Here is a 27,937-nt window from a genome sequence, read left to right on the forward strand (position 1 = left end):
CTTTTTCACTAATCCATTATCAGCTAATATTTCTTTAAATAACGAAATTCTCCAAATTTCTCTTGTGTTTTGAAAAAATACTATGCGTTATGACATTTGAATCCATAACATCATCATTTCAATCGCAGTGCCCTCTGCGAGTCATTTTGAACTGCAAATCGCCAATTAAGAAGATTGCCATGAAATATGGAGTACTTTGTCGGATAAGCAGATATATGACTTTCTGGTCAAAAATTATCTACGTGAAATCTGTTATTATACCACACTTTGATTATTGCGATTATATTGTAAGGAAAATGTTCGAGATGAACTTTTTTCAAGAAAAAAAAATTAATTTAAATTTAAATAATTTTGTAATTTTTTTTAAGAATATCATAAAATATCACATCAAAGCACATCATCGCAATATACTTAATCAGCTTTTCAAATTAAATATTTTGAAAATATTAGAAATGAACTTTTATATGTTTTTTTTAATCAGCCTTAAAAAGTGCATCACCAAATATTCTGCTTAAATATCTCAAATCTGTCGAGAAACATTTTCTTTAAACTGTATGAAATGCAAAAATAAACTGATTTTCAAATTTGGTGAAAATCTAAAGACCCAGCGCAAATTGTCTTATAACGTTTTAATTTTCCGTGATATTAATAGTAAATATTTCGTTGATTCAAATTGAAGCTAACGATGAAGAAAATTCTTTGTTCTACATTGCATAAACTATCAAACTTTAACAAAAAACAAAAGGTTAAGTTTGTAGGTAAATGTGTTTTGAAACTTCGTACTGAATTTTATAGATTTTTTTTATGAAAAAAAAATCCAAAACAAATAAGGGAATTTTATCGCAATACAAAAATGTCATTCGAAAGTAATAAATTTCAATACCTATCAAGCTATTTTCTATTGGCGCACTAATGTCTGTTTATATACCTTTCTTTCATATTCTGTAAAAATAAAATTCCTCTCTAGAATTTCATCCCGCCAAACATGCCATCTAAAATTGCTAATCAAAAATAAAAAGCGATTTAAATCTTATAGCAAACGTAAATCGTATTTTATGCTTTCAAGAAACTGTGTGTGTGCTCACTGTATACGGCAACGTTTTTTTCTGCTGTTACATAAAACGTTAATTTAAAGTGGTTAAAAAAAACAAATATTGCCGTGGCACCATTGATCGCAAACCGGAACCGACGTAGCCTCAACTGCACATAAAGCCCTGATTGTGCTAGCACCGAGATCAGCAGTATTTTGGAAAAATATCACTGGATTTTTGCAACCCCGCAATTCTCAAGTCACCAACAGTTGGAATCACCAATTTACGAATCACAAATACATCCAACAGATGGAGGCCAATTCACGACCCACTATTCCAAACTCCGAAAGTTTGGTGATGGAAGTTCGAAAAATGGTATTGGATGCGTTCCAGCAATCACTGTCGAAAGTGGTAGACATCACCGAAAGCGTACGCTGTTCTCTTGGAACTCTAAACGATGAACTGAAGTCGATTAAAAAAACCCAGCATCTGTTCACCACCCAGCTAGACTCACTTCGCCTAGAACTACAAGCGACAAAAAGTTCAGTTGATGCGAAAAATAATTCCCCCGATCAACGGCAATCGACTGATATGCGCATGCAATTATCGGAAGTCACCCGAAAAGTCGAGTGGTTGGAGCAAATGAAATATGATGCTGACGTTATTATCTCGAATGTAAGTCAGACCGAGAAAATTGAACACACACAACAAATTCTAGAAAAGCTCACCACGCATTGCAAATTGCCGATCGATCCAACAAAAATTCAATTCTGTACGCGCATGAAAACGAACGGTGCAAAAAACATCTCACCGATCGTGGTACGTTTCATCGATGGAATTTCCAAACAAACATTCCTTAAAAACACCGCTGGTAGAATGCTGTACCACCAAAGCTGCGAGAAGGGAGCTCACCGAAGAATCTTTGTCCAGCAGCGATTTAGCCCTGTCTTCTACCAAATCTATCGTGCCACCCGAGGGATCGCCGCTGCCGGTAAACACATTGTGTGGTACTCCAGAGGAACTTTTTTTCTACGACATCGAAGAGAGACGACGCCGATCGCAGTACGTTCGTTGGATGACATCTCGCATTATCTGCATAAAGCAACTGCTGAACCCAACAAAAAACGGTAAAACTCTCACCATGCTAAGTAGATCGCTGCCAATACCCCTCCAATTCCTCACCTTTCCTTTCCCTTGCCTTAACCAAACCTCATCAAATCACTCATTCAAACCCATAATTTTTTCGCTGCTGCTGCTGCTGCTGCTGCTGCTGCTGCTGCTGCTGACGTTGTTGTTGTTGTTGTTGTCACTGCCTATCTTAATCACTCTTGCCTTATTGGAGAACGATTTTTATGACCAATTTTTCGCAAAACATAGTTACTTGTGATACTCACATCAAGAATATTCCACCGCATTCTCTGAATATTCTTTATATGAATATACGCAGCTGTAGAAATAAAATTGAATTATTTGAATGCTTTTTGAATGCTCTGAACAAAAAGATCGACGCGATTATTTTTACTGAGACGTGGTTATACGCAAATGAAATCTGCAACATAGCCGGGTATCAATCCTTTCACTGCACCCGTGACGAAGCAAGAGGAGGTGGAGTATCCATTTTCATTAACGACGATTTGAACGCTCATATCGTGTACATGGAACATGAACATGAGTCTGACTTTCTTATAGTTAACTTACCAGAATATAGAATCAATCTGTTTGGAACATACAACCCGGGAAGAAATGTTCCTACTTTTCTTAACCATTTTGATTTGTTGTTGCAAACCAATCCCAAAAGTTTGATATTTGGAGATTTTAATATCAATCTTCTCGACATAAACGATTCAACGGTTCTCAATTATTGCTGTACCGCACAAAGCAATGGATTTATGATACTGAACCCTGTAGATAAAAAATATGCCACAAGAGTTTCTAATACTATATCTACTATCATTGATCATGTGCTAACCGACTTGTGCTCAAACACTTTCCATTTCACTTTGCTCGAAAGAGATCCTGATTTATCTGATCATCAAACGATAATTTTGTCACTAAACCAGCAAATACCAACCAATCAACAAGTCCTTCCTGTTAAAACAATAATCAATTATGATAATATTTCCGGAAATGATATTTGTGTAGATCATGTTGATAACTTTGAATGTTTCATTGATCACTTTAAAAATGTAATTGATCGCAACACTAAAGCGATCACGGCTCGAAAATGTAAAACCAAAAAACCTTACATTACTCAGGAAATTTTGAAGTTAGTTTTGAAGAAGCGAAAACTTTTCGACGCTCTTAAACATGATATTACTATTTTAAATGAATATAAAAGGATACGAAATATGGTAAGCAATAAAATAAAACTTTCTAAAAAACATTATTACGATTCTAAAATACAAGATAATTTGAATAATCCTAAAGTTATGTGGAATCAAATAAACGAATTGATTTTCAATAAAACAAGGGGAAATGAATCATCAAAATATACAATCCAAATAAATGGCATTTCGGTTTCAGATGAAACAACAGTATCGGATGCTTTTAATAACTTCTATGTGGATGTTTGCGATGCAATACCTGAGCCTTCGGCGTCACTAGCTCTACTCAGCAATATCCCGCATAGTTTCAATTTCTCTGTAGTTCTGCAAGACCAACTATCAAAATCTATTGATGAACTTAATAGCAATGCAGCTACTGGTCTGGACAAAATATCCACGAAGTTTATGAAGAAATATAAAAACCATTACATTTCAAAGTATGCGACCTTGGTTAATGAATGTATAAGAACATGTAATTTTCCAGATATTCTGAAGCTAGCAAAAGTAATTCCAGTTCATAAATCGGCTGATAAAACCATTCTGGGTAATTACCGTCCAATATCCGTTTTGAATGCATTTTCGAAACCCTTTGAAAAGGCCCTATATGCACAGATCCAAGAATTCTGTTTCACAAATAACATCATACACCCTAATCAATTTGGGTTTGTTCCAAAATCAAATACCTTATCCGCTGCTGTCAGCCTTGTAGATGGAATCTCTAGTGGAATAGACAAAGGAAAATTTGTAGCGTGTGTATTCATAGATGTAAAAAAAGCCTTTGATTCTGTTCACCACAAGCTACTAATGAAAAAACTTGCAAACATAGGTTTTTCTCATGCTGCACAACTTCTGATGCAATCTTATCTGCAAAATAGAAAACAAGCAGTAAAAATTAACAATACGACTAGTTCTTATCTTACGATAAAACACGGAGTTCCACAAGGATCAATCCTTGGGCCGCTATTATTTATAATTTACATAAATGATATATTTTCGTTGCCTCTAAAGGGAAAACTACAGCTTTATGCTGATGATGCTACAATTTTGTATCTCTCAGAGGACCTTATTTCGCTGAAACAAAGTATTGAATTCGACCTAGAATTACTGATGAATTTCTTTCTTTCAAATCACATGGAAATGAATTTAAAAAAAACCAACTTCATGACATTCAGTCTCCGAGGAAATTCACAAACTCTGCAGATTTCGCTACGCGGATCTCCAGTGGAACGAGTCAATTCAGTTAAGTACCTAGGTTTGTTAATAGACGAAAACATGAAATGGAACATACATACTAAACACGTCTGCACCAAAATAACCCCGTATGTATTTGCTTTGAGGAAAATACGTTCAATAATCACTGAACCAACAGCTTGGAAAATTTATTTCGCCTATATACACTCCCATATTACCTATATGAACTCTATATGGGGCAGTTGTGCTAATATATATCTGCAACCAATACGAATCTTACAAAACAAAGCTATCAAGATGATAAGAAATCTTCCCTTACTACATCCAACTGCACTGCTTTATAATTCAAGAGTGCTATCGCTGGATATGCTAAATATCTTTGAACTATGCCAGTACATATACAAAGTTTTAAACAATCTTATCAAACATCAACTAGATTTTTCCCTTACATCTGAATCTCATAGTCATAATACTAGAAGTTCGGCACACATAAATCTGTTAACAAGAAGACTACGAACCACTTTTGCCCAAAAAAGTGTTGTGAATAGAGGAGTTAGCATGTTCAACTCACTTCCAAGTGAACTAAAATGTTTACACAGTTTTTTGAGTTTTAAAAAAGAAGTGAAATTATTCTTAAACCTTAATCAAAACAATTACCCGTTTAACGAAAATCAGCACAGTAGAGTCCTCCCGCTCTTACGAAACCACACTGTACATAGATAGTATGGCTAGTGGAGGGGTGTGATTTTACTATGCTTCTACAACCAAATACCAAAATCTATACTGCACGGACCTCCCAAGAAACAGTTTGCCACAAAAGTAACGCGTGACAAGCGCGGTAAACCTTGTCATAACCATGGGCTCTTGGGAAGAGAGGACAGGAAATGGTCTTCACAACCGTGTGCAACCTGGCGTGGGAAATTAAAGTATCACCCCAAATCCATCCTTTACCCTTCCTTTTCCAAATATTTATCCTAATCCCCATTCCCTATTCCTTCCTTCTCTTTCCCCTAGAGGCAGTTAAGAGAGTTTTAAACTTAAGTAGTATTTAAGGAAAAGCAAACACACACTGCACTAAAAATAGTATCACCGTTTAAAGACCGTCAACAGTTTTTCAAACTTCTTCGGTCGTAATAAAGTCGAATAAAGTAAAAAAAAAAAAAAAAACTTCTCATGATTATTTTTATAAAACTTGCTCAAAAATTTCGCTTTTGTTTTAGCGAATAAAGTTTAAAAAATCCGGAAAAAATCCGAGCTTTTTTCGATGTAATCCTGGCAACCAAGCCGGGTCGGACTTTTGTCAAAATTTGTATTAAATATCTGGGCAAACCCGGATAAAACCGGGGACACTGACAACCTTAGTCTGGATAGGAAGATAGGAGTGTGTTTGAGAGGAAATAGTTTCCTATTTAACACCGAGAACAGATGTCAAATTTGTTGTTATGAAGCACCGTGCCGAGCGTAAAGATGAACTGTACATTCATTTTTAACGTGGGTCTTATGTTTAACTGTTGAATGAAACACTATCTCGGAAAAAATATACTTAATATAAGCCTCTTTTTAAATTTTCAAGTTAGCAACAAAGAATTCTGAATTGAGGTGATTCCGTGCATCCATGGTAAAAACCTTCATCAAAATAAAAAAAAGTTAAAAATATTTCTTTTTAAGAAAGTTTGTTTCAACTGATCACAATCTGCATAGGTAAGTATGTTCATTTGGCCAGGCATTCTAGTGAAGAAAAATCAATGTGTCATAGCTGTGTTAGTTAAAATTAATTGTTGACAATCGCTTTAAACAAAAAGTATTTTCTGTTTCCGCCCGGGATCGAACCGGGGGCCTTCCGCGTGTTAGGCGGATGTGATAACCACTACACCACGGAAACAGTTGATAGACGTGTCCGAGGCTACTCAAGGTGTGTTTTGAGTGAAATAAAAACGTTTTAGGACTTGCGAATGAGGGACTAACTAAGAAACAAAGGAAAGGGCAAAAATATACCTGAAAACCACCTTGAGAGGTAGAGTTTTTAATGTTTCTTTGAATTTCCAGATCTTTTTGGGATGTTGAAATTTTGCACTGCGAGCGGTTGAAATCTTATGACCTATAAGATTTATAATTCTCTTCAGTGCTCTGCCATGTATTTGTAGATGGAACCAAAAGTTATATTTCGTAGAATTGAAAGTTCTAATTAGGCCGGAACAAATTTTAAATCCTTCTTTTGTCACTCGGAGTTGGAACATCGCAAGGGGGGGGGGGGGGGGGGGCAATAAAAAATAATGCAAAAAACAAATAAATTGGAATAAATCGCACGAAAGCTTGTATGCAACCAAATTCCATACTCCATCATTGAACAAAACCTATAAATCAAGTACTTTTACAATCAAATAATTCAATAAAATCAAGATTAGAAAAGGTGGATAAACTCAAATCTTCCAAAATTTGTATATTGGTCTTGTAATCTTGCGGATATTTGAACTTTTCGTCGAAATTAACATAAAATACTTCAAACTTTATTTTTCCTCCCCTTCGGGTTTTTGGAAATTTCGAAGGGGGGGGTGACAAAAGAAGAAATTGATATTTGTTCCAGCCTTAGAGAGTCCCACTAAAACATCAAATTTTCCATCTTCTATTGAGAGCAATGGTTGATTGAAGTTATTTGGAAAAAGTTTGTCATTACAAAGCAAACAAGAGATGAGTGTGGATAGCACAATTGAAAAAAATACACACCAAACGAAATGCAAAGACCCTTCTTTCTTTTGTAAACCGGCGGCTTCCAGAATCTTTCACAATTAAATCTTTCATCCGGTGCAAAGCTGCGTAAATAATTCTACTTTCTGGAAAAAGCAGCACTTTCCAAAAAAAAGAAAATTCCGAGAAAAAAAAACAAAATACGGACAACAAACCATCAGTTTTCCCCAACCCTTTGCCGTTGATTTCGGAAGTTTGCATATTCGGATGAGCTGTCGCCAAATAAACTACCATAGTACTGCCAATTTCGGTGGTGTTTTTTGGGGGAAGGGGTAGAAAATGACAACAACAAAAACTAGTAAACATCACAATTCTGCAAACCAGCAGAACCATGGACGGAGATGAGTGACGCCCAAAGAACGAGCGGTGAAATTCAGGGAACAAAATAAAATAGGATTTAGACTTGGAAATTGAGCGAAAGAAGATCAACATTTGTCATCGTTGTCTCGCTTTTTAAGTACACCCAATGCTTGACGTGGAACGGAATAAAATTCAATACTGCCCGCAGCCATGTCACTGTTCATAGGATTTTGGATGATCTGAATTCCACCGTTTGTTTTGTTGCATTATAAAAAGAAGAAAGTCTGTGAAAGAATTCGTCATAGCCCTTGGGGTACCTTAGGGTAGTCACCTCGAACCACTCATTTTTAATATTTATTTTATGTTGGAGTAATGATCAATTTTGCTTGAAAATTTCGAAATACTCATTACAATTTGACAAGTTGTCAAGATTTTTAAAGATTACGTAACAATAACACTAGTTTACAAAATTTAAAAAAAATCGTGAACTTGATTAACTGACCAACATTTTTAATGTGAAATCGGGCGCTGAATCCGAAAATGAAATTCAAAAAAATCTCAGTAGAACCGTTTTTGAGTTATGCTCCAAATGTGAAATTTCGAAAAAATTAAAAAAGTTCTTATACTTAGATTAAAATATCTCAGACGGCATAACAGTAATTTGAAATATCTCTTTTGCATATTGAAGGTGAATAAATTTTCTATCGATCATCTGAACACTGTTTTTGCGTTTGACCAATAGTATTGTTGATATTAGTGACTTAATGAGAAAAAAAATTATAAAAAAACGCATTTTTTTAGAGAAAATTTTGTTTCAACGAAAGTTTTAGACTCGATGGTAGCATTTAAAAAATCTGATTTTCTTTTGCGCTTAAATGTCAATTCAAAACAAAGATTTCAAGTGGTTATTTATCAAAATCGGTTGAAAATTGAAGAAGTTATGGCTACTTTACCATAACTGTAATTTTTGCAGTTTTTAATAATTTAACGAACCGCAGTATACTTATCATAGTATAGGTAGAATGAAACATGATAAATCTCACTCGCTCCAAGTCAAAATTGTTTATTAGCTTACCAGAAGGTCACATGCCAAGTTTCAGGAAGATCTGACTATAGGGAGGGGTTGCTTAAGTCTCAAACGTGAATAAAATTTTGAGGTATTTTGCCTGGAAGGAACGAAAAATACTGGTTTTTCATCAATAACTCTTTTCATCACTAGCTGATTGTTTTTTATGGTTGATTTTCTTAAAGCCTAAGTTGAGACAAATATTTCACCCGAAGACTGTAACTTGATTGGATTTGAAACAGAAAAGTTATTGCGGTTCAAAGATTGTATTTTGGTCAAAAATTGTCGTATAAAAAGAAATGCGTAAAAAGTACTCATTGCGCGTTGGACAAAATTTGCGGCCTTTGAACCGCAATAACTTTTCTGTTTCAAAACCAATCGAGTTACAGTCTTCGGGTGAAATATTTGTCTCAACTTAGGCTATAAGAAAATCAAACATAAAAAACAATCAGCCAGTGATGAAAAAAGTTATTGACGAAAAACCAGTATTTTTCGTTCCTTCCGGGCAAAATACCTCAAAATTTTATTCACGTTTGAGACTCAAGCAACCCCTCCCTATGGTCAGATTTTCCTGAAATTTGGCATGTGACCTTCTGGTAAGCTAATAAATAATTTTGACTTGGAGCGAGTGAGATTTATCATGTTTCATTCTACCTATACTATGATAAGTATACTGCGGTTCGTTAAATTATTAAAAACTGCAAAAATTACAGTTATGGTAAAGTAGCCATAACTTCTTCAATTTTCAACCGATTTTGATAAATAACCACTTGAAATCTTTGTTTTGAATTGACATTTAAGCGCAAAAGAAAATCAGATTTTTTAAATGCTACCATCGAGTCTAAAAATTTCGTTGAAACAAAATTTTCTCTAAAAAAATGCGTTTTTTATAAATTTTTTTCTCATTAAGTCACTAATATCAACAATACTATTGGTCAAACGCAAAAACAGTGTTCAGATGATCGATAGAAAATTTATTCACCTTCAATATGCAAAAGAGAGATTTCAAATTACTGTTATGCCGTCTGAGATATTTTAATCTAAGTATAAGAACTTTTTTAATTTTTTTGAAATTTCACATTTGGAGCATAACTCAAAAACGGTTCTACTGAGATTTTTTTGAATTTCATTTTCGGATTCAGCGCCCGATTTCACATTGGAAATGACCTTCAGTTTACTGAGTTCAAAAATGCTGTAAACTAGTGTAATTATAAAAATTATAAAACTTCAAATCAAACATTCGTCTTCCGGTTGCATCCTTCCAGTTGACAGTTTGGGAAAACACGGAAAAGCAAACAACCATCAGCGGAAGGAGGGTGCGAGAATTTTCAAGGAAAACAGCAGAACCAGAGACAAGCCGGGAAAATGAAATCCCAAAATTGTATTTACACAACCCGGGGCGGTTTTCCCGTTCCATGATGACGGGGGCCAATTGCAGCGCGAATCTCGTGGCAGAACGGCGAGAGCCATTTCCGCGGTTGGCAAATTGCAATTGCATAGATTAATCCTTTCCGAGCTTTTGAATAAACCATCGCTGCGGGTGGAAGTACTGTGATTGGCATTGAAGGGGGGAAACCGGGAAAGATTAGTTTAAGCTATTTAAGAAAGCGAGAATAGCTGGAGAACATATCAACTGTAATCAACCCCCTTCTCAGTGATCAGAGCAACATGAAAGGGGAATTGGCTGAAGGATAGTTCTAAGGTTACACACATGCATAAATTAATTAAACTAATCAAGGATGGAATCGACTAATTTAATTTCAGTTCTAATTTACTGACAATCTGATCGCAAATGAAATCTTGTGAATCAACTTTTGAAGTGGAAAAACCGAAACAGTGGATAATGAGAAAAGAAATTATTTGATAGAGTTCATGGGTTCAACCATACTGTTCCAGCAGTTTCTACTGCTGATCAGCATAAGGATTCAACGTAAGTTTCAAAGATCAGGACCAGAATCCGGGAATCAAGTTTAAGGATTAGCATCAAGATCAGGATTCAAATTTCAGGATAACGACCCAGAATTGATGATCGATGTCTTCAGAATATGGAATAAAAATCAGAACCAAAAATCACCATTAAGGTTCAAGGATCAGGGTCAAGTATCCGAGACCAGAGTTAGCACTGGTATCAGAATCCGGGATCAGAGTTACGATCCTCAATCAAAACTTTAGTTAAATTATGAGTTAAAAATTGAAAACTGATCAGGGGGATCAAATATTGATTATTTCAGGATCGGATTTCGTATGCAAATTTCAGGATCAGGATTCAGGTTCAGGCTCTGGATAAGAATAGAATGAATCCGAGGTCGAATCCGGAATACTGGATCAGGATCAAAATCCACAATCGAGTTTCAGGATTTGGGATCAGATTTAGGATTAGTACCCCGGATCAACTAGTACCAGAATTTCGAATCAGGATTCCAAAATTCGAATCAAGTATGGGAGAGTGGGGAATCATGGGCCACTTTTTTTCGTTGTTCCATAACTTCTTTATTATAAAAGATAAAATAAAAATAAAAAATTGAATGGTTTTCTACATTTTGAAGGTATCATAAGGTTTTTTTTTTTTTTTTTTATCAACATTTATGTACATGATGAACAACAAAGGTCCCGTGAAGTCGCGCAGTTCGGTTCGTTGGTTTTTAAGATCCGTGTCCGTGTTTTAAAATAAAAATTGGTTTGACTAGTGCTTAGGAATATTGTGAAAAATCGAAATAACATGTTTTAGAGTCAGTGTAGAGGTGAAATATTGTGTTAAATAGTTTTGAATTTCCTGAATGGAGAGCAAATTATTGAGGAAAATTAGATGACGCCAAGCATCAGCGAACGTAGAGTTGGTGAAAAAAAAAAATTAAACGAAGCCAGCGGGACCGTGAATATGTGTGCGTGTGTTCGAGAGACTAGCGAATCCGGTCGATATGTTTCGGTTCTGTCGTCGAAAAGCTTATTAATGTTGTAGCTTCGGAATTTGCAAGAAATACAAGTGCATTGAGAAGTATCAGTGTGTTTGTGTGGAAGTCAGGAATTGAAGAGCCAGACAGAGTGTATTTAAAAATTATGCTCGATCGCTGTTAGCGAGTGACGTCAACCAAGGGAGAGTAAAATTCCGGTGAGAGCGTTCCTTTTTTATATAATGATATATTCCATACTCTTGTTAGAAAACCCCTTATCAGCCTCCTGTGAAGTTAAAATCCCTTTTAAAAAAAGTTATGTTTTCCAATCATTTTTTGCAGTAAACATCACTTTAATCCAAGGAATATTTAAAGAAGGTAGTGTCGAGGCAGCCCTGCTTTAGTATTAGTACACACTGCGACGTCACAATCACGAAAAATCTGTTAATTAACTACACACTTAGAAAAATCCACGTAATATTACATGCAACAACATGGGTAGAAAGGAATCGGGCAATTGCATGTAACAATACTTTTCAATACATGTAAACTTCCTATCGCAATTCCACTGCTATGTTTACTGTAGGTTTACATTACCAATATCACTTTCAAGTACAGCTGTTAATCTAATAAGAAAAACATTGGAGTTTTTTATAACATATTTATTTATCATAATACATTCAAACTGAACATGAAAACAAGATCACTTTATCATTAGATCACACAGACTTCGATTTATTTGTTACCTTCCCCCGACGACGACATCGAAGAATGGCGTGTTGTTAGCCGAAAAAAATGATGTTTTGCGATTTGAACAGCCTTGTTTGTGGGCAGGCTAAGCAAGTCGGGGCTTTCTGCAATTCTATTCTTACATCTGGCAGGATTCCATCCGTGGATTTTGCTGCGGAATGCATCCGAAGAAAGCTGTTGTTTTCTGAAAAATAAACATGAGAACGAAAAAACATCATCAATGGATCTTTCTTAGTAATCAATTTCATTCATACAATGAATTGATCGATCTTAATTTACGTTTTACTAACCTTAAATAATTATTTTGAGCCATTCAATTTGAAGAAGGCAACTCGCAGGAACAATCAGCAAACGACCGAAGACTTTGTTGACAACAATGTGTGCTGTACCTGCTACTTCATGTAAATATTCTTGAAAGAGCATTCAATATTAGAACCGCGTGAGATTCGCATGCGATTTGCATGTAAATCTCCTCGCAAATACAAAGATGCTATACTCTTTTTCATATTTTTTCCAGAGATGGTTGCTTTACGTGTAATGTAAGATTACATTTTTCTAACTGTGTAGGAAATTTGTCTTTTTCGTTGATAATTTGAAGAATTTGCTGGAATGTTCCACTTTTATTACCTGTTATTCTAGAAGGATTTCTGCTCTTCAATCTTGGTTCGAAAAAAGTTGGATTTCCAAGTAATTTTTGTATGAAATAGACCATCGAAGTTCGAAAAAATGGTGGATTTTCCCTACTCAAATTTGCAAAACTTTAAAATTAGTTCAAATTCTTCCATGAAAATGATCAAGTCAGTGCAGTTTAAGATCCTTATTACAAAAAAGTTATCAAAAAACAAACTTTTTTTAAAACCACAATTATTTATTTGCGTTTTAGTAAATCGAGTTAACAATAATCAATTGATGTTAATTGTTCTACATAAGAATTGAATATGGTAAACCGATTGGATAAAAATCATGACAATCAGTTGAAAACTCAATAACTACCAGCTAGACTTTTTTAAAGTAGATTTTATCTTCGTTTTTGAACGTTTTAGCTTCAACATGACATTGCGTTCATTGTTAAAACGAGAAAAAAAACATAATGCAATCTTTAAAGGACCAGAAAAGTTCATAGAATAGTGAAATAGAGGTCTTACAACACAATCAAAATGAAATTGGAATTCATTTTCGTTTTAAAACATGTTTTTCTTTGAAATTTCTGCCATTCGCATATAAATTTTCGATCCATTCGTTTTTGTGACGTCACAAAAAAAATCCAATATGGCTCTCGACACTACCTTATTTAAATATTCCTTGACTTTAATCTACTTTTCTGCTCGTAAAACGATGCTTCTGCCTTTCATAAAACGGTGGCGAGTAGAAAAAGCTCGAATAAGTAGTGTACTCTGGTGGTGGAAAGACTAAGACTGTAATTTTTTTGTCAGCGTTGCCACATTTACAGATTAACCAAAATTAAAACAAAATATGTTCCAATTTGTGCAGTTTAAAGTTTCAAGTTAACTGAGTTCCCAATAACATTTATTTATATTAAGGTTTAAATATTTTCGGATAAAAAAACGTAACTGTAGTTATATCATTCTTTGAATTCCTTCTTGAATACTATTTTGCAGAAAAGTTTTGTAGAGGTTTCATGTTTCTACACTGAACAGCATAGCTTATTAACGCATCCAAATTTTCAGAATTCATTAGACAGTAAAACAAAAGTTGTTAAAACATTATTTTTCTATAACTTAATTTTCACCTAACACACAGAAACAACGTTCATCAACGTTGCAAAATGATACATATTTATAAATCTCTAATTATTGATTGCTTACTCAGAAATTATCTGATAATACCTATTTTCCATTGTTCAATATTTCTAAATACTTAATTGGTCCATTTTCATCAATATTTTTTTGGTTTATTTTTTTTTCTTTTCACTTTCTCAAGTTATCGTCATTCAAAAGATGACTTTTTTCTCTAAAATGTTTTGCTGATTCAATTTATATCTGAATTCGTTATATTTTATGTTATTCATTTAAATGTTATTTAACGAATAATAATTGACTCTCTCTTAATTTTTTTTATTATTTTATTTAATTATTTTTTATTTATATAACTTGTTTATGATTTACATAAACATACATACATACATAATCATAATTTTACCTTTCAGATTCGTATCCTTTTTAATAATAAAGAATATATTTTTATCCGGAATTTTATATAACTATACATATGTATGTATTATTATAATATTTTAAATAATTTTCCTTACCGCCATATATTATTCTTCTACAATTGAATATTTTCAGAGGGAATGCATCTGGGGTTAATCCTAAGGAATTATTGCAAGCGACACGGGTAGCCGGCCATTGTAGGTTTCTGAGGGTTGGATGCCTTCCTTCGACGAACCATCGGACCGTGGAAGCCCTAGAAGAAATTCGAAGGCCAAGCCACACAGCCATAGGCAGGACCTTGCTACCGATGGGGGAACCATACATACATACATACATACATACATACATCATAAGGTATTTTTTTTAAATTTTTAATAAGTTATTTTCCCCAAATTCTGACTGTTTGAAAAAAAAGCAATAGTTTTTGGAATATGAAAAATGGTGGGAAATCGTGGGCCACCAAATCCAAATTGATCAAATTACATGCAAAGTTTATGAGTTGACCCAAAACTGTGATTTCCTAATTCATTTCGTCATTTTAAAGCAATTTCAGATGATGAAATAAAAAAGAGAACTATGTATGTACTGCATAGTTTCCAAAACATGGCTCGCGAACGTTTTGGAAAAATTTCTCATATAGGATGGACAAAATATTTTTCATAACTCTTCATTTGGCATAAGAAAACTTAACAGATAGGTAAAAGGTTTTTTGAGTTCTGAATGTGTATATGAATGAATGTGTACATAAAAATATATGTGATTCAAGATGTGTGGCCCACGATTCCCCACAAGCTATGATTTGCAAATTGGTTGCGTTTGTGTGACTTATTGATGTTTCATCAAAAATTCCTTTTCCACGTGAAAGATCATGACAAAACTAAGATTATAAGCGTATGAGCATATTTATGTTATGCACTTTAGGTTCCCCATCGATGAAATTAGCGGGTGTTTTTTTTAATTATGTAAGTAAATTTTTCTAACTTTTTTTAGCTTGATAAATAAAAGAAGCATATGATGCGTATTTCAGTCAACAACATATAGGAATAGTATATGTTCACGCAAAGCGACGACCATGACAGTTGGTTTGAGATTTTTATCTCAACACACATCTGAGATATTAAAAGTGGCCCACGTTTCCCCATGGCCCACGATACCCCACTCTCCCCTACATATTCAAAATCCGGGAGAGAAGTTTCAGATCAGAATGCATGATCTGGGTTCATGATCAGAATCTACGATCAGGGTTAGGGATTAGCGCCAAAAATGTGGACTGTGACTCGGTGTCAAAAACCGGAATAATAATCCAACACCATTGGTTTGGAAACATTGATCAAAGACAGGTTATCGTAAGTGTATGGTAATCTTGCGATCTTTCAATATTTTGGCTACAGAAAATAATACTGTTATTTATGCATATCTGGAAGTGTTCGTATTTGAGATGTGATAAGAAATTTTTATCAACCTGCTTGATAAGAGCGGCTAATATGACGGAAAATCCTCTTAACTACAAAATTACCTTACTAAAGATGTTTTATTCGTAATTTTTTGTCAAATTAGGACACAGCGGATTAAAAAACTCGGCTTAAGTTTCAGGAAAGTTGATGTTGGAGAGTTGGAGTACTAGTTACTTGCAGTAGTAGAAGCGTAAAAAAAAACCTTTCTTTTGATCTCATGTTGAGACCCATCGGCATCGGATGACATGGTTTGGAAGAAACGCTTAGAAATCTAAGGCAAGAAACACCCAAATTCGACATTCTATGTTATAGTTTTCCGAGCCCAACTTTCAAGGTGTCCTCTCAATTCACTTGGAATTCAAAACATTGTACCAAAGTTGATCCATTGGAATTGCATCATTGTTCACTCTCATCCCAAACAGTTTCCTCAACCCACTAGTTTGTAATTTTTATGGGGTACCAAGGCTGATCTAACAACATCAAGTTGTCATCTTAACTCGTTTGAAATTTGTATCATCCGTGTCATAGAGCTGTCCTAATTTGTTAAAATATCAAAAATATCCTCACAATTCGCTTCGAGATTCCAAGTTTATTCATTTGAAATTCAAAACAATATGTTAAACTGTTCTTCCGATATACCTATTCTTTCTTATCTCAATCTGTCATTACAACACGTTAAGGCAGCCCTCTTAACTTGCCTTCGAGTTTTCATGCTGTCTTTTCAATCTACTTCAGTTGAAAATTCAATCTGTCATCTCAACTTTTTTACTCTACATTTTCCTCACATATCGATCTGAGATGAGTCTCACTAAGTTGTGCTCTCAAAACGCATGAGTTTTCATTTTCGACTTGCTTTATGGTGTTTTTTTCAAGCTGTTCTCTCAACCTGCTTGATCACCAAGCTATACTCCCAACTTCCCCTCCATTGACTTCAAGCTGTCCTTTCAACTCGCTTATCGATTATTTTTTTATTTATTTCAAGCTGCCCTCTCTATCCGTTTGATCAACAAGCTGTCCTCTCAATTCGCTTATCGTTGATTTTTTAAATTTATTTCAAGCTGTCCTCTCGACCCGCTTGATTAACAAGCTGTCCTCTTAGGCCGCTAGAACACCAAGCTGTCCTTTCCGTTCGCTTATCGGTGATTTTATTTATTTATTTAAATTTATTTCCAGCTGTCCTCTCAATTCGCTTGATTACCAAGCTGTCCTCTAAACACACTTATCGGTGCTTTTTCATTTGTTTCAAGCTGTCCTTTCAACCCGTTTGATTACCTCGCTTATCGAAGGTTTTTTTTTTCATTTATTTCAAGCTGTCCTCTCGACCCGCTTGATCACCAAGCTGTACTCTAAACTCGCTTATCGGTGATTTTTCAAAAATTTATTTCAAGCGGTCCTCTCAACTCGCTAGAATACTAAGCTGTCCTTTAAACTCGCTTATCTGTGACTTTTAAAAAAAAATCAGCTGTCCTCTCAACTCGCTAGAATACAAAAATGTCCTCTAAACTCACTAAACTCGGTACTTTTTCATTTGTTTCAAGCTGTCCTTTCAATCCGCTTGATCATCAATCTGTCTTCTCAACTCGCTTATCGTTGATTTTTTAAATTTATTTCAAGCTGTCTTGTCAATCCGCTAGAATACCAAACTGTCCTCTAAACTCGCTATCGGTGATTATTTTAAAATTCATTTCAAGCTGTCCTCTCAACCCGCTAGAACACCAAGCTGTGCTCTAAACTCGCTTATCGATGCTGTTTCATTGTTTCAAGCTGTCCTTTCAACACGCTTGATCACGAAGCTGTCCTCTAAAATTGCTTATCGAGATGTTTTGTTGCTTTATTTTAAACTGTCCTATCGACCCGCTTGATCAACAAGCTGTCCTCTCAACTCGCATGTCAACCCGCTAGAATACCAAACTGTCCTCTAAACTCGCTTATCGATGATTTTTTTTTTCATTTATTTCAAGCTGTCCTCTCAACCCGTTAGAACACCAAGCTATCGTTCCAACCCGCTTGATTACCAAGCTGTCCTCTTAACCTCGCTTATTGATGATTTTTTTAAAATTTATTTCAAGCTGTCCTCTCGACCCGCTTGATGATAAAACTGTCCTCAAAACTTGCTTATTTATATTTTTTTTTTAAATTATTTCAAGCTGTCCTGTCATTTCGCTTGATTACCAAAGTGTCCTCTCAATTCGATTATCGGTGCTTTTTTATTTGTTTCAAGCTGTCCTTTCAACCCGCTTGATCATCAAGCTGTCCTCTAAACTCGCTTATCGATGATTTTTTTCATTTATTTCAAGTTGTTCCATCGAACCGCTTGATCATCAAGCTGTCCTCTCAATTCACTAATCGGTGCTTTTTCATTTGTTTCAAGCTGTCCTCTCAACCCGCTTATCGATGATTTTTTTCATTTATTTCAAGCTGTCCTCTCGACCCGCTTATCATCAAGCTGTCCCCTAAACTCGTTTATCGATGATTTTATTTTAATTTTCTGTCCTCTAAACTCCCTATCGATGATTTTGGTTCAATTTATTTCAAGCTGTCCACTCGACTCACTAGAACACTAAGCTGTCCTCTCAAATCGCTTATCGAAGCTTTTTCATTTGTTTCAAACTGTCAAACCTGTAATTTCGACTGGTGCGGTCTTTCTAGTGTTTACATCGTCCAATCAGCGGCCTTTGATAAAGTGCATCACGACATAGCCATCGCCAAAATCGAACGAAGTGGATTTTCCGGTCTTTGTTGGATTGGTATGGCGAGAATTAAGAACAGCGATGTTAAGGACGTATAAGCCTTTTTACTTGTTTCTGGCAAGTGAAAAAAAAAAGTTTTCGATTCCATTTTGCGTCCCATCGGGCTCGGCTCAAGGTTTACGAAAATTGATGTTGGGGGTGTATCAGCACTAGATCGTGTGACCAACATTAGTAAAAATTTAGAATGCTTTACATTTTATTCCATTTTGCGATCCTTCGAATTTAAGTTAGAAGTACTATAGTGCAAGCGGAAAATACTTGAAATGTCAATCTTGGAACCTATCCGATAAAAAGGCTCGGCAGCAAGATTAAAAAATTGATGTCGGAGGTGTATCAATACTTCCACTTGTTCCCAGCCTTAATGCAAGTGTACAATAGTTCCTTTTTGATCCCATCTGGCGACCTATCGTCAAATACTGTTCAGTAGAGAAGAATAACGAAAATTGATTTTTGGGTGTGTATGTTGTAGTAATAAGGTAAAAATTGTTGTTTTTTAATACCATTTTGATTGACATTCCTGAAATCTGAAATTTCAAAGAACGACGAAAGAATCAAACGCATGAATATTGTGTCCAGAAAGTGAATAATGTGGACACTGAAGAACACATCGCCTAAACAGTGCTCAATTTCCATCAACAACGCCAAAAGATTCTAAACAAGTAGTGTACTTTGGTGTTTTTTAGGATTTTTTCAAAGATTCACTAACAAAGGTTGTTGAATTTTGATTGCCATTGTACAGCTACATAAATATACTTCAATCCTTTTATGACAGCCAAGAATGTTGAAAGCAAGGGTAAGTGACTTACTTGAACAACATTCTAATGCTTTTCCAACTTCCAGCAACCGAAGCAGTCATGAAGGTTCGTTGCATTTGAGTTAACATCTTTCAAATTTATGCCATTTGACAACAAGCGTTCACAAAAAATACATCTCCGACAAATCGGCTCCGACCACAGAAGGATTAATCTTCGGCCATGGATGGGATGGGGGTGTGTTGCCATTCCTTAAGTCCCACCATTTGTATATTCAGCTGCTGGGTTTTTTTTTGTCCCTCGTCGTCTTCCTAGTTTGTTCGAACTCGAACAAGCGGAACTAGAAAAAAAAAGATTAAAATCCACCGGAAAACAAAATAGCTTTGCTTTGCGTTCAACAAAAGCTCCCGAGCCAATATGAGAGCCAGTTGGGGGTTTAAGAACCCTAGGCGAGAGCGAAAGAATTCGCGCGCAAATGTTTATTTAAATTTTAATTTGCGGGAAAGGAAGTTAATTTTTTATAATGACTATTTGCCTTTGCATAATACCTTCCCGCGAGTGGGACTCGCGGAATCCCAAGTCATGCCGGCAAGGTGGATGTTTTTTTTCGGTAGTCAAAGGATCCCGGCAGCTTCTTGGAGCAGTTCCTGGGCAGGAAGATAAAAGTGCATTCGCCGAATCGGATGATGTTTGCATAGCAAATTGCTTTCGAAAAGGTGAATAAATCTGAGCAGTAGGTACAATTAGCAACAATGTTTGCTCGAGATTATTCGTATGTTAACGTTACAATTTATGATCATAGGTGGGGCTTTTTCTGCTAGCAAAATGTTACCAAAAAAAAATCAATCTTGAATTTGGTTTTGAGATTTTTTTTTCTAAGTTTCGTGAAATTCGTTTTCCTAGAAGGTAATTAGAACATTCCAATTTAATTGAATTACATAAATGAATGTAATTTTCTGACCCATACTTTAAAGCGAAACATACTTATCTTAATCAATTCCGGATTTCTGCAATCAAACAAGTTAATTCAAGATAAGGGGAAATGACAACACATCAATGATTAATTGCTTTGGAATTCCATTCAAGTTTTCATTACTCGAGAGACAAGCGTTTTCCCAGATGGACGTTCCGGAGCATTTTTTTACATGCCGCATACATGTCATCATTTATTAATCAGCATCCCAGTGCTTCTGCATTTCTCATCGAGGGCCATCAAAAGCTATTTGATTCAAGACTAATGAAACATTAGGAGTTTTCATAAAACATGATATAAAACGGCTGTCAATCACGGATCTTCGAGTAAATACTATTGTTTTCTTTTTTGCTTTTAGAACTTCTCGATTCTAATAAAATTTCCACAAATATTTACTAAAATTCATAGATTGTGACTAAATCAGTTGATTGTTATCACCGAAAAGATTTTGTTTTTACGAAAGATCAATTAAAATCATTTTCTGGTATTTTTCGCGGCTTACCAACGTTTCAAACGTTTTAATAAGCTGTTTTACTTATGTTGAACATGTTGAATAAACTTTGAAAACCTCTTTTGAACTCGAGCAGACTTTGATGCCGCAATCAATAGCTAAATGTTACCAATATGAGGTATCGACACCAAAATGATAGTATTTTTTGGTGTTGATTTTCAGGTAAATGCGGGACAAGGCTTTGCGGATAGCAAAGTGAAATGAAAAGGAGGTGTCAACAGCAAAATGATTAGATGTAGATTTTTTCCATGACAGTAAATCAAGGTATCAACAAGACTCATTGCCTTTCTTTTTATAGAAAAACTACCAACAACAGCTTAGTGTCCAAGATAATGTAGAATTTGTTATGAGAGCAGAAGCAGCCATCATTAAAGTATCTTAAATTTTATGAAATTCAAAGCAAAGTGAAAAATGAGATACCAAACATATTTTGGTAAAAAAAATTTAACCAGTAGCGAATTTAGGCACCACAGTGGTTAATAATTTTATTTTCAATAACAGAACGCTTTCCCAAACGTTTTCTAACAAACAAATAACCAAGAATCTGAATTGACAATCTCTTTTAAACAGAATGATTTTCTAATGAAAAAACCTCAATGGCAAAGCAATTTCCTTTTCTAAAAAAAATAAATAAAATATAGGAGGTGCTGAATAATTAAAGAAGTTGTCAGTTAAGTATACATTGATATTTTGTAATTTTACAATTCACAAAGGATTTTGTAATTTTTCGAAAAAATAGAATAAGCTTTATTTAATGCATTCGGATCTGTATATTTCCTATACCTCAGTACAAATTCAAAATGGTCTATTGTTTATACGATGATTTATTAATTAGTTCTCAAAAAACTATCTATATGTCAGTCAATTGGACATAATTAACACATATATATTTTTTTTTGCATTTCTTGAGTAAACCAACATGTTTTGCGAAATTTGGTTAAATTTAGTCCTAATTAAGATTATTCAATGTAAATATTTGGCGTCTTTATGCGGAAAGCACAGTCCTGCCAAATTTTTTATTCACTGAAAGTATTTTGATACCTTTTTTTTTGAAAAAAATTTAAAAGCACAACGATGCCAAACTTTGATGTCATTCGACATAAAAAAATGGGATTGCTGTGCTCTCAATAATTTTTTTTCAAAATGGTGGTAAAACTAGGTATCATCTGGGATTCGGTTAAATTTTGTTAACCACATATGAAAATTAAGACCCAAATTTCGGCATTGTACCACCTTAATTCGGGCAAAAGGATGTCAAATTTTACCTTCAAGACATGATAGAAAAATTGGGTAAAATTTTGCTATAAAAGTCTGCTCGGGAATGCCTTAACATTAGAGATTTTGTCAATTTGAACTTGGCTGCTAGCAATTTTAGGGAAAAAAGTGTTTTTAAAATCAAAACAATGATTTTGCCAATGCACATATTATGACACAATTTGTTCAGTTATGTTCCTTATGCGCAGAATGAAAAACACCGGAGTTTTAACAAAAGTTAAAACTGCCAGGAATTGGATGCAGTAAGTCAGGAGACAATTCATCCCATTTTTCCTTCAAGTTTTGGCGAGCTTGGGTATCAGTAAAGTTGTTGGGATTTTTTTGGGAATCTCTTCGAACCTATGTATATGTTTTGTAGACAAAAAAAAATCTCGAACCGTCCTGGCTGGGGGAGCTACACACTGCTTCTTGAGAGTACTTTTGGCTAAGGACTGGCGGAAAGAATGCAACACTGGTTTTGGACAATTTTTTATAGCGCGAATGAAAATTGGTGAAATTTTAAGTAAAAGTTGCTACACCAGATTTTTTTGTTACACCAGGGCTGGTAGCGGTTTGATAATGAAATAGTAGGGACTTTAGTGACCAAAATTTGAAAAAAAGTGACCAAATAGTGACTTTGAGGACCGAAAAAAGTGACCAAATAGTGACTATGTAGAACGAAAAAATAACTTTGAAGTACAAAAAATGTGACCAGTCAGGCCCGTGCGATGGACCCTTCCGGGGGGGTTTTCAAAATTCAAATTTAGATAAAATTAATAACAATACCAAAAATAAACAATTGAAAAGGAAAGGGTTTTCTTACACCATTTGTCACTCATGTTCAACACAAAAACTAAAAAAATGACTGATAAACTAAATTTTGGAAACATATTACTATGAATGTTTCAAATTTTCGATAAGTCAAGAAAGTAAGAAATAAATTAGTTTCAGAAGAATTTCTTAGCAAATTTAAAATTAAAAAATATCTGAATTCTAAAATAAATGTCAAATCTTGTACAAAACTTAGCATGAATAGATGTTAGGAAAATGATAATATTTGTTAATTTTTATTCATCTAAATTTGGAATTCTTTTCCTCATTTTTAACTGGAAGTTTAGTGAGAAATTTCGCTGTAATTTTTTAATCTGAACAAAAAATATTTAATCACGATTTAAAATGTCTAAATTACCGATTACTGAATAAGAAATGAATTTTGAACAGAATTTATTCAATGTTTGATGTTTTAATTTAATTTTACAAAAAGTAGAATATATTTATAATTATTTTAAAAGTGCCAGTTATAGAAGCCAGACATAAAACCTTTAATAAAGTAAAATCCTCCATGTTCAACTACACTGACAAAGAAATGTTAGAAAATGAGTAATTACATATGTGAATGATAAAAACTGATAAACAATTAAAAATAATGAGTTCTAAACTTTTGTTATTAACACTGCGTATTAACATTTATTTTGAAAGTTGCTGCTTAGAACAATTTTTCAAACTTTTAGATTAATTTTATAAATCATGATCGATCCAAAAATATGATTTCATATAAAAAATATTAATAAAAAGTTTTTAAAGTTTCAATCGCAGGTTTTTAAGCTTTGAATTACAAGCTCTGAGTATTTTGTCTCTTTTGATTAAAATTTTGGGTCCTGAAAGAACAGAAGGTTGAAATTATGTTTTTTTTATTTAAAATTTGGAGTTAAAGGCTTATGGCTGAAGAACACGAAAATTTAGAATTTAAAACAAGGAAACAATTGTTAAAAAGATGTCTTAAAAATTTAAAAAGTTTGATTAAAAAAATCCGGCAAGTTAATTATAAAATTGAAAAAAAAAACTGTACCATAAAATTCGGTAGATTTATTTAAAAAATTGAAAAATACAGTATGGAAATAAAAAAGATTAGTTTTTAAAAACATTTCAGGAAGAGTTTTTTCAATAAACATGTTTCATCATAACCATTTTGGTGCTTATTTTTTCAATTATTGATTTGGTAAATAGTGTCCTCAACTAGAAATTTTGTCAAATTCGCCATTTAGTTTTGGTAATAAAGAGTTTATTACTAGTAAAATTGATAGATAACTGATTATGGAAAAATGTAATTACAAGTATTTTTGACATCACAGCAGAAAGTGTAAAAAAAAGTTGATTCTATTTAAAGCTCATTAATTCATATAAAACTTTTATTTCTAAATAATATGTTTTTAATTTGAGTTTTTGTAAAAAGAAAGTGCAGAAACTTCTCTTAAGATTTTAAATTATTTTCATTTCAATAACAAACCCACCGTACGATGAAAGGTGTGCTCTGATATGTCTAACCTCACTCGAAAAGCGACGCGTCGAACTACAGCAAGGTTTTATATTCGACACATTGACCAACCGTATTGACTGTGCTTACATTCTACAACGTGTTAACATTTATGTACCAACGAGAACACTTCGACAACGTCAGTTTCTTTCAATTCCTCACCACCGTACTGCCTATGGCCAAAACCACCCTATTGACAAGTGTTGTGAACTTTTTAATTTAGTGTATAATTTGTTTAATTTTAATATGTGCAAACGTCGTTTTAAAATAGGCTTAAGAAGAATTTCTTAGTTTTTAAGTCATCAGTCTGTACGGTAATTAAACCAAAGACGAAATAAATAATAATAAATATAAAAGCTGATAGAAATATTGCATACATATTTAGATTCGGCGAACCCAAATTAGTTGAAATTACCGTTTAAATTCATTGCACCTAAAAAAATGTAATTTTTGTGGCCTTGTGTAAATTTTTACAACACTTTTTTTTTAAGTATTTAGAAGAACAAAAAACACGAAATAAAATTGAATCTGAAATTGTTTTTTAAAGAATATTTCATATCATCATAACATTTGTTATGACATAAAAATTTTTTTTTTCATAAAAAAAATGGTTCGTTTCAATCTCAATCTTAGTTACACTTCTTAATAAAAACCCATTCTAACTTAAGACGAGATAGGGTTTTTGTATATCAAGTTTTGAGTTCCAATACAATAGGTTGATTGAACTAAAAACTAGAATCTACAATCAAAGTTAGTTTCAATTCACGAACGTCAAATAATGTCGTAGATCGAAATGTCTCAAGCCAAGGGTGATACATGCCGAAAAATTTCTGACTGACTGATCAAGTAATTTACCGTTACTACCGTCAATATTAACACGCGCAATTCAAATTACTCTTTCATTGGTTTATTATCGGTGAAAAAAGTGACTTTTGGTGATAAAAGTGACCATTTTTCGGAAAATAGTGACTTTAGTGACCAAATGATGAAAAAAGTGACTTTTTAGTGACTGACCCAAAAAAAGTGACCAAGTCACTAAAAAGTGACTCGCTACCAGCCCTGTTACACGGATTTTGAACAGAGTGAAAAAAAAACTTGATAAAACCGTGTTAATATCCGAAAACCGTGTTTAAAAACCTGCTAATTGCAGAAAAATGTGAAAAAACCTTAATATCTGAGACCTGAAACCTGGGATACGAGCATTTAGATATAAAACACTGGCCACATTGACCAGAGACATGAGACTTGAGTCCTGAGCAAGACAAATCTCAAAAGACATCTTACTAGATTGCTTGGTTTGCCCATATATTTAATACCAAATTTGGGAAAAGTCCGGTCTTGCCCGGTTGCCTGGAATTTGTTGAAAAAAGCCCGGTTTATTACTATTTATTTTTTTATTTATGAGTTCAAAACAATTTTTTTTTGTGTAAGTGTTATAAAAATAATTATTAAAGTTTTTTTTTGGAAGCTAAAAGTACGATACAAAATCTGCTGATGAGTCTTGATGAAAATAGTTTTTTTTTCAAGTTTTTTTTCTTGATTTTTGTTGAGTGTTGTGGCCATGAAAAGCCATTGGACTGTACTCGGAGGGCACTTGGCAAAACTACCACTGCCTGCCCTTTCCCCTTCTGGGATTGGGCTTTGACAACCCCTGGTGGTTGCCAAACAGTGGAGGCAGGTCCGTAGACTGTCTGCCTGGAGGCCAAGGCCAGGTCGGTGTGAGCGCTTGGTAAACTACCACTGATGGTCCGCTCCCCTCGTAGGATTGGACCTAAAGAGACAACCACGCATGGTTGTCCCATCAGCGGAGGCAGGTCCTTATGACGCTGCCTGGCGGCCAAGGCTCGGGGGGATCTCGGTCGCCTGGTTGACCGAGATCCAAACTCTTTCGGATGGACGGCTCTGAAAAGAGCCGATTGTGGCAGCTGGACCCGGGAGCAAGGCGTCGGAGCGAAGCAGCGAAAAAGCACAAGACACTCTTTCTTTTACATTTTTATATTTTCTCTTTATGTACTTATTTCTACTATTTACAAATTATATACACTTCCGCCCTTCTTGACGGTTTGATTACGACTGACTCCTGAGCGCATAAAGAATGCGCCCTTAAATAGGCTGACAAGCAAGCAAACAAGCACGTGCTCGCGCCATATGGAACCGCCTAGAACATTCCATCTCGCTTCCAGTGAGAGCAACCGTCGTGCTCTCTCGGTGCGGTACTCTCGCGTCTATTCTCAGTCCGCTTGTCGGACTGAACATACTCCCCACCGGAAAGTGAGAAGTTGTCACGGCTGGTTGTCGTCGACCTTTCTGGAACTTGGCGGTCCTCGGGAATGCACCGCTTCGTGATGACTTGTTCTTGGAGTCCCTTGTGCTTGTGGGAATTGTTCGTCGAAGTATCAGAAACATGGAATCTAACGGGTTTTGTAGAAGCACCACTCCTTTTTAGGCTTCCTCTGTCGCTGATGAAGAAGATCACTCCTGGCCAGACCTTCTTCCCTCTGGATTGTGTCGGTTTCTCGCTGCACCGACCTCGATCTCGGTGGGGAATTTTGGAAGTGCCAGTTCGTTTTCTCAACTTGCTCGTTCTCGTTGACATTTCGATGCTTGCTTTCTTCCTGCTCCGCTCGCCTACTTTGCTGCCCGATCCACTCCACACACTCATGACGGAGGTATTCCGTCGGAAGGTACCGGCTTCTACATCCGGTTCGAAGGACCATTTCATGTTGTGGCCATGAAAAGCCATTGGACTGTACTCGGAGGGCACTTGGCAAAACTACCACTGCCTGCCCTTTCCCCTTCTGGGATTGGGCTTTGACAACCCCTGGTGGTTGCCAAACAGTGGAGGCAGGTCCGTAGACTGTCTGCCTGGAGGCCAAGGCCAGGTCGGTGTGAGCGCTTGGTAAACTACCACTGATGGTCCGCTCCCCTCGTAGGATTGGACCTAAAGAGACAACCACGCATGGTTGTCCCATCAGCGGAGGCAGGTCCTTATGACGCTGCCTGGCGGCCAAGGCTCGGGGGGATCTCGGTCGCCTGGTTGACCGAGATCCAAACTCTTTCGGATGGACGGCTCTGAAAAGAGCCGATTGTGGCAGCTGGACCCGGGAGCAAGGCGTCGGAGCGAAGCAGCGAAAAAGCACAAGACACTCTTTCTTTTACATTTTTATATTTTCTCTTTATGTACTTATTTCTACTATTTACAAATTATATACACTTCCGCCCTTCTTGACGGTTTGATTACGACTGACTCCTGAGCGCATAAAGAATGCGCCCTTAAATAGGCTGACAAGCAAGCAAACAAGCACGTGCTCGCGCCATATGGAACCGCCTAGAACATTCCATCTCGCTTCCAGTGAGAGCAACCGTCGTGCTCTCTCGGTGCGGTACTCTCGCGTCTATTCTCAGTCCGCTTGTCGGACTGAACAGTTGAGTATTTCTTGAGTTTTCACCAAATTTGCCC

At 35.2% G+C, this 27,937-nt stretch overlaps 1 protein-coding gene and 1 non-coding gene across 2 annotated transcripts in view; both read right to left on the bottom strand.

Annotated features, from left to right (window-relative positions):
- Window positions 1-27,937, bottom strand: part of LOC129755351 (mitochondrial protein C2orf69 homolog) — a 118,571-nt gene that overhangs the window by 40,828 nt on the left and 49,806 nt on the right. The window lies entirely within an intron of this gene.
- On the bottom strand, window positions 6,356-6,428 carry Trnav-aac (transfer RNA valine (anticodon AAC)). The gene has a single exon. It is a non-coding gene; the product is annotated as a tRNA-Val (tRNA).

Source organism: Uranotaenia lowii, chromosome 1, assembly GCF_029784155.1.
Source record: "Uranotaenia lowii strain MFRU-FL chromosome 1, ASM2978415v1, whole genome shotgun sequence".
Classification (NCBI taxonomy): Eukaryota; Metazoa; Arthropoda; class Insecta; order Diptera; family Culicidae; genus Uranotaenia; species Uranotaenia lowii.